Below are 12,193 nucleotides of genomic sequence, written 5' to 3'. Positions count from 1 at the left end.
CATCATTGCTTTGTTTTTAATCCGGGGGAAAACGATTAACATTAAATATGGTAAGAGATATGGTGATAGCTATAGGTTTTTCATAGGTTTGCTATTCAACTTAAAGTTTTTTTCCTTATTGAAGTTTTTTTTTTATCACAAAAAGGTATTGAATTTCTGTATCTGTTGGGATGATAATATGATTTTTGTCTTTTGCCACGGATGTATTACATTAATTGATTTTTTTGAATATTAAATCAATCTTTGATTCCTAGGATAAATCCTACCTGGTCACGATGCATTAACTTTTAAAAATGTATTATTGAATTCTGTTTGCTGAGATTTTCATGAGAATTTTTGCATTTCTTCATGAGATATTTTGATCTGTGATTTTCTTTTCTGTGATAATCCTTGTCAAGTGTCAGTATCAGGGTTACGTGGGCCTCCTAGATGAGTTGGAAACTGTTTCATCCTCTATTTTTTTTGAAAGGGCTGTGTACAATTGATATCATTTTTTCTTTAAATGTTTGTAGAATTCCCTGGTAACACTGTCTGTGCTGAAGTTTATGGGAAAGTTTTGGTTTTTGACTATGAACTCAATTTCTTTAATACATATGAGGATATTTAGAATTTTTTTCATTTTTTTTAGCTTTTTTTAAATTTTTTTTAAGATTTTATTTATTTATTTGAGAGAGAGAGAATGAGAGATAGAGAGCATGAGAGGGAAGAGGGTCAGAGGGAGAAGCAGACTCCCTGCCAAGCAGGGGTTTGATAATTTATTTTTTTAAGGCATCTCTTTTATTGAAGTGTTTGAATTTGATATTAAGTGATTCAAAAAACTCCCTGACCATTAAAGAAAAAAAAAGTCCATGTGATCTGTAATGATGTTCTTTTTTTTTTAATATTTTATTTATTTATTTGAGAGAGAGAGAGAGTGAGAGAGAGCATGAGAAGGGAGAGGGTCAGAGGGAGACGCAGACTCCCCGCTGAGCAGGGAGCCCGATGTGGGACTCGATCCTGGGACTCCAGGATCATGATCTGAGCCGAAGGCAGTCGCTTAACCAACTGAGCCACCCAGGTGCCCCTTGATGATGTTCTTCTTTTAATTCCTCTTCTTAATAATTTATATCTTCTTTTTGTTTCAGTTGTGGTAGTGATTTGTCAATTTTATTAGTCTTTTTAAAGAACCAACATGTGGTTTATATATTTTCTCTTATTGTTTCCCATTTTATACTTCGTTAATTTTTGCTCTTTATGATTTCATCTCTTCTGCTTACTTTGTTCTCATTTGTCAAGGTGAAAACTTACACAAGGGATTGAAAATAAAGGAATAGATTGTAAATAGAGACTTTGTGGGCCACGTGGTCTGTTACAACTACCCCATTTTTTCCATTGCAGCTTGAAGGCAGCCATAGACAAAATGTAAATGAATGAGTGTGCCTTTGTTTCAATAAAACTTTATTTATGAAAACAGCAGGAAATGGGATTTAGCCCATGGCCATAGTTTACTGACTCCTGCCTTAGATTATTGATTTTATTTTAGAACTGTATACTTTTCAAGTAATAAGCATTTGATACTCTAAATTTTGCTGTAAGCATTTTTAAAGCTGTATCTCATAAATTTTGATATGTTCCAACATTTTCATTGTGACTCAGTCCAGAATATTTTCTAATTTTCCTCATCATTTCCTCTTTGATCTATGAATTATTTATAAATGTGTCATTTAATTTAAAACTTGGGGATTTTTCTAGATACTTTATTTTTTATTCAGTTGCAATTTAATGCTGTTGTGTTTAGGGAATATCTTCTGTATGATCTTTTTCTTGTGTATGGTTTAAATTTTTTTATGTTTATTACATTCTTGGAGAATGTTCCATGTCAATTTATGTTATATGTTTGAAGCTCTGTTGTTAGAGCTAAATTAACATGTAGGATTGCTCTGTTTTTTGATGAATTGATGCTTTCATCATTATGAAATGTTCCTTCTTATCTATAGTAGTACTATTTTCTGTAATTCTACTTTTTTTGATATTAATATTGCCATACTGGCTTTATTATGCTTGATGTTTATATTGTATACATTGTCTATCAACCTGTATTTTTCTTTATAATTAAAGTGTGCGTGTGTGTGTGTTGTTGTTGTAAACAGCATATCGTTATTGGATTACTCCCCATTGGTCCAACTATCTGCCCTTTAATTGGCTGGTTTTGTTCATTTACCTTTAATGTAATTAGGAATAAGATTGAGTTTTAGTTTCCCCTTCTGATTTTTATTTTATATCTTTGTCTCTCATTCTTTGTTCTATCTTCCTTTTCTGCTTCCTTTTGGGTAAATTGAATCTGTTAATATTTTTTTTTCTGTAATTAAGTTTTAGCTACTCATTTTTATTAGTATGATGTAGTTGCCTTGGAGATTACAATATGCACTTTTAAATGATTGGAGACTACCTTCAAATAACATTCTTTCACTTCACAGAGACTATAAAAACTTTATATCAATTAAATTCCAATTCCTTTCTCCAACTCTTCCTGCTGCCATCTTATATTTTACTGCTACTTATGTAATAAGCCTCACAATTCATTGTTATATTTGCTTTAAATAATTAAATGAAATTTATGAAAATATATTTATATAAAATAAAAGTACTAAAGTAAAAATGTTTTACATTGAGTCAAGTATTTAACCTTTCTAGTGCTCCTCATTTCTTACTGGTTTTCAGAGTTCCTTTTAGTTTTATTGCCTTTCACCCTGAATCACTTCTTTCATCATTTTTTGTAGCTTAAGTGTGCTAGAGATGAATTCTCTTAGCTTTTGTCTGTCTGAGGATTTCTGTGTTTCCCTTGAAATTTGAAGGATATTTGTGATTGATACAGAATTCTAGGTTGACTTTTTTTTCTTTCAATACTTTGTAGATGTTAGTGCTTTTTTTTTTTTTTCTGATCTTCATTGTTTCTGCTGAGAAGGCAGCCATCATTCATATAATTTTTTCCATTGTATGTACTATGTTTTATCTCTGGCTGCTTTTTAAGATGTGCTCTTTATTTTTGGTTTTCTGCAGTTTTACTGTGATGTGCCTATATTTTTTTCTTTGTATTTATCCTGCTTGTTTCCTGCTGGTGTTTGTGGAATGTCTTCGATATGTGGGTTAATATCTTTAATCCTTTTGGGCTATTCTCAGTTGTTTTCACTTAACGTATTTCCTCTCTATATTTCCAGTTACACATAGTTGGACAATTTGATATGGTGTCACAAGTCTCTCATGCCCATTTTTTCCCCTACTCCTTCTGTTTTTGTTTTAGTTTGGATACCTTTTATAGACTCATCTACTCATTCATTTTTTTCCCCTTTTTTATGCTTAGCCTATTCTTTAGCCAATCATAAATTCTTTTTTTCCTGATATTTTATTTTTCATTTTTGTATTTCCAATTGGTACTTTGTATAGTTCATATGTTTCTGATAAACTTCCCATCTTGTCATGCATTTTCACCTAGATATTTTAACATTTTTAATCAGTTATTTTTACAGTCTCTACTTGGCAATTCCAACCTCTGGGCCATTTCTTGATCTGCTTCAATTTTCTGTTTTATTTCCTTATCAGAGTTGCATTTCTTTGTTGTTGTTTGATATGTCTTGTGATTTTATTTTGATTGTATGCTGGAGATAAAAGAATCATAAAGACTGAAGTAAATAATGTTTACCTCCAGAAATGGATGCACCCTTTCTTATACCATGGTGAAGGCTGATTCAGTCTGATTTGTAAGCTCAGTCTGGGCTTTGTTGCAGCTTTTATTTAATTCAGTTTACCCCTGGCTTCCAGTGATTAGATTGTGGGATCAGGATTTTCCAATGAGTAGACCTGGGATCTGGGTGCTAGTGGTATTACAAAAATATGTCTGTGCTGCACAAACAAGTTGCCAGTTACAAGATTTGGTGGGGGGGAGGAATCTTTCCCTGGTATCCCACCAACCTGCTAGCATATTGGGTTTCTGGGGAATACTCTGCTCTCCAGTCCTGCTCCTTAATTTAGCATAGGAAACTTTTCAGCCCTGCTTTTTGCCGTCTGGGTCTTCTAAGAGTTGTAACTATAATCATCATAAAGGACTAGAATAACTTTAAGGGAGATTTTATCACATCTACTCTCTGTCCCCCATTCTTTAATGATTGAAAGCCTGAAATGTGTTATGGTTTCTCTCAGTTCTACTGTCCTACCTTAGTGTTGCTTAGGTGAAATCCAGTGTGAATGGGGAAGAGATTTGTCTCATCTCTCCCACCTGCCTCTTCGTTCCTTTTGGACACAGTATTATTACATGTGAGGAGGAATGATGTATTTCAGGGGTGATTCTTCTCACCTCTTTCTCTACTCCTACTTTTGGGGCAAAGCTCCCACCAGGACCTTTGAGAAAGTATTTAGTAGATGTATTGAAACTTGCTTTGTGGCTGGGGCTTCTTGAAATTCTAATTTCTCATGCCAACATTCACATGTCTTTTTAATTTTTTTTAGAAATTTTATGTTTTCCTGCTTTTCCCATTTGCTACAGCATCACAGCATCACCAGAGATTAGGGCAGTGTTGAGTCTCTTGTTTGTGTAGAGGGCCTCTCACTTTCTGGAGGTTTGTTCTTTCGGGGGGTGTGTGTATGTGCGCACGTGCACACGTATGTGGGTTCAGCTCTTTGGTATGGCTTAAGTGACTTGTTTTGATTCTTTGTTTGAGAGCAGCTGTCTCTCATGACTTTCTATGTCTGGAATGGAAGGAAACCTACTGACTTTCTTCTAAGTACTAAAATTTCCAGATAAATATGAGATACAATACAAAAAAGGTTGACAATGCAGCCTCAGCCAGTGTGATATGTTAATTAAAATAACGGCTTCAGTTTTCCATTCCTCCCTGTATCCACAACTTTTGCTATATAACTTTGCATGTAGTTCCTTTCATAAATAGGTAGATCTTATTTCCTTTTCTCTAAATTTGGACTCACCTTATAAGTTACTTTGGCCAGTAGAATGTGGTGGAACTGACAGTGTGTCAGTATTGAGACTAGATCTCAGTAGGTCCTGTGTCTTCTACTTTTTCTCTTGGAACTCTGTCTAGTTGCCATGAACTAGCCTGATAGAAGTAGAGATTCATAGGTTTCAGTCACTCCTTCTCATCCAGCTAAAAGCTAGCCAAGCATAAGACATGTGATGCCATTCTTGACCAGCTACCTCTCAGTGACTTTGCCAGCTAACTGCAGATACAAGATGAAATCACCCAAACATTGCTCATTTCAGTAGAACCTCCCTGCTCACCAGAAGACTCTTCAGCAATAATAAATGCTTACTGTTGTTATTCCAGAATAGTTAACTGATAACTGATACAACCACTTAAGTTTCCTTTCTGCAAATGGAGATTGGAATTATATTCCACCATAAGTGGAAGGTAGATTTTAGTAGTCCTGGCCAAGTCTTCCTGAAGCATCCTGTCATCTCTGTGGTAAGAAGAAAACACAAGTACTTTTTTCAACAGCTGGCATTAGAGTTCCACTTGGGGAGAAATTGTTTTTATTTGGAAAAATGCAGTAGAAGCCTTCTTATCTGTTATAATTAGAACTGGTAGTTGGCTGGTTAATCTAGCAGAAGAATTAGAGTTGCCTATTAGCCATGAGCTTCCAACTTTCTGTGGAGAGCAGTCTGTATGTTTTGCAAAAGAAATGGAGAATGGTAGTTATTTTGATAAGGTGGATTTAGTAGAGGTTGGTTAGGACCATTTTTTCTGTAGTTTGTGGCGTGGCTCCCCTATTTATGGAAAGAGAAGGTCTGGGTGGATATTCTCAGAAGAAGGAATCATTATTATCTGTAAAAGTCTGAGTTCCAAATCACAGATGTGGAAATGATGGCCTGTATTCATTCATTAATGCAGAAGACTTGACTATATTTTTTCCAAACAAAAAAGGGTTTGTTGAGCCCCCCACTTGGGAGCTTGATGAAATTAGGAACTTTGTTGTGTTCACCCACTATGTATTAGTGCCTGGTACAGATTAGGTTCCATCTACTGGTTGCATTTTGAAGTAGAAGGATTGAGACACGGTAAAAATTAATAGTTTTAAATCTGGCAGCTGAGTTTCTTTCAGGGAGAGACCTCCTTTTGTTTAGGAGAATAGACCCCTTGGGTTTGGAAGGTGGTGAGATGTTAAGTTAGGAAGGAGACAATGAAGTAAAGGCACCTTGAAAACTGGCTTCCATAGGAGATTAGCAGTAACTTAGGAGCTACGGCTTACAGGGAACAAAGGAAAGGTAAGGAGGAGGAAGGAGAGAGAATGGGCTGAACTGCATGGCCCATGAGCATCCTGCTGGCAGAAGAGAGGTTGAAGGAATTTTTTTTAAAGATTTTATTTATTTGAGAGAGAGAGAGAGAGAGAGAGGGAGGGAGAGCGCAAGTGTAAGCAGCAGGGAGGGACAGAGGGAGAGGGAGAGAGAATCTCAAGCTGACTCCGCACTGAGCTTGGAGCCTGAAGAGGGGCTCGACCTCACGACCCCAAGATCATACCTGAGCCAAAATCATGAATCAGATGCTCAACCAACTGAGCCAGGCACCCCAAGAGGTTGAAGGAATTTTAAGACAGTGAGGTGATTTACTGCTACATTTTTGGCTGTGCTGTAGTCATTGTCCAAACTTCCAGTAAAAATCTGCCATGCCTGCAATCAGGATTGAAAAGGTGGAGATCAGTCTCTGGTGACAGTGAAGAAATGGGCAGAAAGTGTGCTTATCCATAAACTGAATGGTCTCCCCTGAACTGTGGAATTCTGAGCTAGAAATGATTAAGTGATAGTGACAGTTCTGTTCCTACATCTCAGGAATCTCCACAGAGATGGGGATCAACACTGAGCTTTGCCACAGCATATGGTATGTGGCTTGAGTTAATTTCATTTGAATTTCAAAGGAGTGGGTGACTCAGGGAAGCTGATAACAGGATGGTGTGGATATCATTTTCAAAATCAAGAAAACAGACCTTATAGGAGACTGGCAGGTTGATAGGCACATGTTGCTAGGAATAAACAAATCTTCTGAAGGGTGCTTTAAAGGAACTTTTTACCTTCATACCCTGCATCTCACTGACATAACCGGATAAGGCATAGGGAGACATCCTGCAGCTTTTTCTGCTTTAACTTACACTCAAAACCTATTCTGTGGCTTTAAGTATATGCTTTAAAAAACTCTCTGTGTGTGTGTGTGTGTGTATTGGACATTGGAAATAGTGATTGTAGCACTCTTAATTGATAAAGTTTGTACAAACACTGTTCTCTTTTATCTCTCCTGTACAGAGATTTGGATAATAGTTATTTCCAAAGAATTATTTCTCAGAATGTTTATAGCAACATCATGATTTTAATATTTTTATGGTTAGAGAACTTTCTCCTTGCCCACCTGAATGCCACCCAGCTTTCTCATGATATGCCTACTGAAGCATCAGTGTAGTGCTAGTTACTCATCACAATGGGGAGAAATGGGTGGAAGGTAGGTCCACTTCGGGCACCCTTCAAAGAGATGTAGTCATTGAAGAACTTGGTTGGAAAGGTCTGCAGCATGGACATTAGACCAGAGCAGGAGTCCTGAGGTAAAAAATATGTTTTATTCTGACAGCCCCACCCTTGGCATTTGTGTCTTGGAGTAGGTGACTACCTACCTCCAGGTATTTTTTGATTGAGGAAGCAAGGGAACCCTGATGTATGCTCTTTCCATCCCAACAGTCCCAAAGGTCTTAATCCATTCCACCATCAACTCTACAGCCTGAGGTTAAAAGTCTCATCAAAATATCATCTAAATCAAGTGCGGGTGATATCTGCAGTGTGATTCATCTAGAGGCAAAATTCTTCTCCAGCAGTGAATTTATAAAACAAGACAAGTACGTGCATCCAAAATATAATGGTGGGATAGGCATAGGACAGATGATCCCATTCTGAAAGGGAGACATTGGAAAGAAGAATGGGGTGGTGGGTCCCCAGAAAGTCCAGAAACTAGCAAGGCAAAATCCATTAGATCTTAAGTCTGGAGATAATCATCTTTGACACAGTGATCCCCTTTCTGGACCCCCCGGGGCAGCAGTAACACCCTGAGGACAGCCCCACCTCCTGGGCTTTGGAGGGAAGCCCCGCTCCCACAGGTCTCGCAGTGGTCCCACCCCTGAGGCACGGGGCAGTTGCAGCCTGGTCCACAGGCCTACGGTGAAGAGTAGCCCTGCTCTGAATCACCTGCAGAGTCAGTCATTCTTGTCATTCCTTGATTCCTGGACTCAAATCCTAGGCATGATAGAAACAGTACTATATATTGGGTGCTGATTCAGAGCATATACAACCTTTTGGAGAACCTTGCCCCAGCCCTGCAAGGTATTGCCACCTAGTTGGCACTGAAACTTCAAAAGGCCATGGAAAGGGGCATGGCAAGGCCAGCAAATTCCATAGATGTACTTATAAAACCTGAAACCCAATCTCTACGAAAGCAAGGTGACCTGCTCATACTCTGTGGCTGCCAGAAGAAAATGAAATCCCCTGTAGAAGATAATATTGTGCAGAGCCTCTACTGCTTTTCGTACATTGTACATAATCTATACAATGAGGATAGTCTGCTTACCAGATTGGACTACTGTGAGCACTAAATGTATGGGTCTGGAACAGGTGAGTTAGGAGTAGAATCTGAGAAGTGGGGAAAATATCTTCGTCTGCAGAGCTGTTTGTTTGGTAGGCATAATTATGATTATTGTGAAAAAGCTTAATTCTTGGGGCCAGAAGATCTCCATCCTAGTTACTACTCTATGTAGCTGGATGACATTGGATTCTCTCTGAACCTTAATTTTCTCATTGTAAAATTTCAACAATAATACCTGCCTCAAAGGGCTGTCATAGAGATCAAAATGAAATGGAATCCAAGGGAGTGTTTTGTAAACTCTAAATTACAATGCGGGTGTAAGATGTCATCTCCACCTCCCCACTATATTCATGCCACAGAGAGAATAGGAACAAACTTAGTGAATGGTCTTGAATGTCATTTTGGCACTGTGTGATACAACTCTGTAGGAAATCTTACCAGAATTTAATGAAATTGAATAAAACTCCTGATTTTCATAATTTTGCATTATATTGGAATTTTATTTTAAGGAACTCTTTCGTGTTTTGGGGGAGATCTTGAGGTTCTTAGAATGAATGAGGTATTTTCCCATACTTTGTCCTCTTACCTTGCAAAACATGGACGATCAGTGCTGTTTCTTGCTTTGAAGTGGGAGTGTAGGGATCTATATAGATTCTGATAAAGCTGTGTTCGTGTTAAGGAGATGGAGAAGGAAAACAAAAATATCAACAGCGGTATTTGGGTTCTTGCTCTAGGTCGGGCATTGCTCTAACAACCTGACATGGACTCGTTCCATCCTCACAGCCCTTTGAAGGGTATGGTTATCCTTTAAAGGGTACCGTTATCCTTCTTTTAAAGATGAGGAAACCGAGGCACAGAGAGGTTGAGTTGCCCAAATGATCCTACATTGGAGGTGATGAAGTTCGTATTTAATGGCATGTAGATTAACTTAGAATCTATGATCCTAGAAATAGGATTACTTGAAGTTGACTAAATATAAACATAAACAAGGTTATATTAGAGAAACAGACTAGCTCACTGAAATGAAGACTGAGAAAGTAGATAGACTTTAGGAAGAGGAACAAGAAGAGGAACCACGAAATCAGTCAGTCAACATGTCTGACTCTCTTTCTCTTTTTCTCATTTCTTTCATGTCCACTTTTGGTGGGTTTGCATCCTTCTTCCTTTTACCCTGCAAGCCTACTTTCTCAGCTTCTGCACCATATTTAAGAAATATGGCTGGCTCACAACCATAGCTTGTGTTGTTACCATTCTAGTTACTCTTGGAGATTGACTTGTGGCTACAATCCCAATTTCAAATATCTGAGAGATATTTGAAGGTCGAGCTTGGTGCCTTCTCATTGTCACTTGCCCTGAAGGGTGGGATGGGGATGGAATATCAAATATAAATAGCATTCCTGGAAATCTGATCAAGTATGCAGGCAGAGGTTAGTCTGCGAGAAGGGAGGACTAGTTCATTGGCTGGCTATTTAGTAATATATCCATTTAGTAGTCACTTAATGACAAATATTTTATTTTTAAAGTAATTGACTTAGTGCAGCATTCTATGAATTATATTTTTTAAGATTTTTATTATTTGAGAGAGAGAGTGTGTGTGTGCAAGCAAGCACGAGCTGGGGGGGGGGGTTAGGGAGGGGCAGAGGGGAAGGGAAAGGGACAAGCAGACTCTGCGCTGAGCATGGAGCCTGAACACAGGACTCAGTTTCACAACCCTAAAATCATGACCTGAGCCGAAACCAAGAGTTGGGCACTTAACTGACTGAGCCACCCAGCTCCCCCCAGCATTCTATGAATTTTAATATATGTAAAGAGTTGTATAACCACCATCATCATCAGAATACAGAATAACCCCAAACACTTTCTCATGCTATCTCTTTGTAATCACAGCCCCACCTCAATCCCCAGCAACCACTGACTTGTTCTTCATCATTATAATTACAATAAAAGCTTTCTTGAGTGATTCCTGGATCCCCAACACTATGTCCATGTGAGGTCCTTGTCCAAGATGAGGCTGAAATTTTTTCATAGTTGTGACATTGACATATATCAGTACACTCATACACGTGCTCCCCAAATATTAATTCATGAAATGCAGTTATGATTTAAAAATCCCCACCTTCAACATGACTCAAATATAGAGCTAGTGGTATTACTGATGTCTAACTGTTTAGGAGTTAATTTATTCAGTCGCTCTTTATTGCATGCCTATTAGATGCTTGATAATGTCTGTTGTTTACACTTTCTCCACAGAAAAAATCTGTTTTCCAATGGAAAAATCAGTGTAAACAATAGACAAAAATCCCTGCCCTTCTGTAGCTTGCATTATAGAGGAATCAAAGCCTAATATGGATGTAATATATAACAAACATCAAGTCATTTATGTCACACCAGAAGCTCAAGTTCCCATGTTGCTGGTGTATCACTTATGGGTATCTTCTTGGTCCTGTTCCCCCTGGACGCAGTTGGAGGCATTGTGTTCAGGTCCTTCTAAATCTCAAGGTGGGTTCTCAACACCACATTGAATTCCTTGGCTTATGATAAAGAAAACTGGTCCCAAACCTTGTTTGAGACAGAAATTTTTTCATGTAATTCACGGCCTCCTACTAAGAAGGAAATTAAGATTTGTGATAAAATGCTTAAGCATTTTTACATTAAACTTTAATGAGATTAAGACTTCTTCTGGGAAAGTACCTACCCACCTCCTTAGCAGACTGTCAGTCAAGGGCCTAATGATCTGATCCAGATGCTCTACATACATGTACCCAGCCTAACCGTAATTATCTCATGTTCCTCTTCCTCCTCAGTGTCCCTTCCAAGGTCAAGCAAGGTCTCTACTTCCTCCAGGAGTTTGGAGTAAACTGTTGATCTGTGCTTGTAAGTAAATTATCTAAGTTTTTAAACTTAAAAAAAAATCTGCTTATCTAACTCAGAGCCTTCTGTCAAAAATAAATGTGATGTGTACTCTAACCATGAAAGATGTCATCATTGAGGAAGACTGAGTGGAGAGCAGATGGGATTTCTCTGCATTGTTTCTTAAAACTGCAAGTGAATCTACAGTTGTCTCAAAATAAATTTTAAGTTAAAAAAAGAAGAAAGGTGCATCTTCGCTTCCTCCGCTCTTCCTTATCAATTTGTTCTGTTGCTTCTATGGCATTTTTCTTAGCTGTCCAGAGAGGGGTCACTTCCGCTTTCCATTAGGGCCTCTTCTCCTGTCAGTCCTCCGGCTCTTTTCCATCTCCGTGGTATTTCTTACATAGTATAACTGTTTTATATACTTAAGCTCGTGTGATCTCATCATTGAGCGTTATGGCCATAAAAGATGAAAGTTGTGCTTTGTGCTTCTTTGTCTTTTCCACATAGGAAGTGCTCATGAAATGTTTATTGGGGTAATTTTAAAATATCTGACACCCATGATATCTGTTCAGGGAACTGAACCCTTAAGCTATAACCTAAAGAAGGGGAATGAAGTAGGCCTGGAGAATCCCTTGGTTGCTTTTAGATGAAGAGAGTGGACCAGTGCCTCCCAATCTTGACCCTGATATTGGATCTACCTGGGTAGCTCTTAAGAAACACCAAATGGGGGGGGGGGG

General features: G+C 38.1%; 1 long non-coding RNA gene across 2 annotated transcripts in view; it reads left to right on the top strand.

Annotated features, from left to right (window-relative positions):
- The window catches only part of LOC141373966 (uncharacterized), a 264,618-nt gene extending 253,142 nt beyond the window's left edge, over positions 1–11,476 (top strand). Inside the window, exons 3-4 of one of the 2 annotated variants that reach the window (XR_012380422.1) lie at positions 11,066–11,102; positions 11,408–11,476. This is a non-coding gene — a long non-coding RNA (uncharacterized lncRNA). The remainder of the gene's footprint in view (positions 1–11,065; positions 11,103–11,407) is intronic. The other variant, XR_012380423.1, reaches the window with a different exon arrangement.
- Positions 11,477–12,193: the final 717 nt, after the last annotated feature.

This window comes from Callorhinus ursinus, unplaced genomic scaffold, assembly GCF_003265705.2.
Source record: "Callorhinus ursinus isolate GAN/ISIS: 27379988/994484 unplaced genomic scaffold, GSC_fseal_2.0 scaffold13, whole genome shotgun sequence".
NCBI lineage: Eukaryota > Metazoa > Chordata > Mammalia > Carnivora > Otariidae > Callorhinus > Callorhinus ursinus.
The sequence above is the reverse complement of the archived record's forward strand: the minus strand, read 5'-3'. Positions and strand labels throughout refer to the sequence as shown.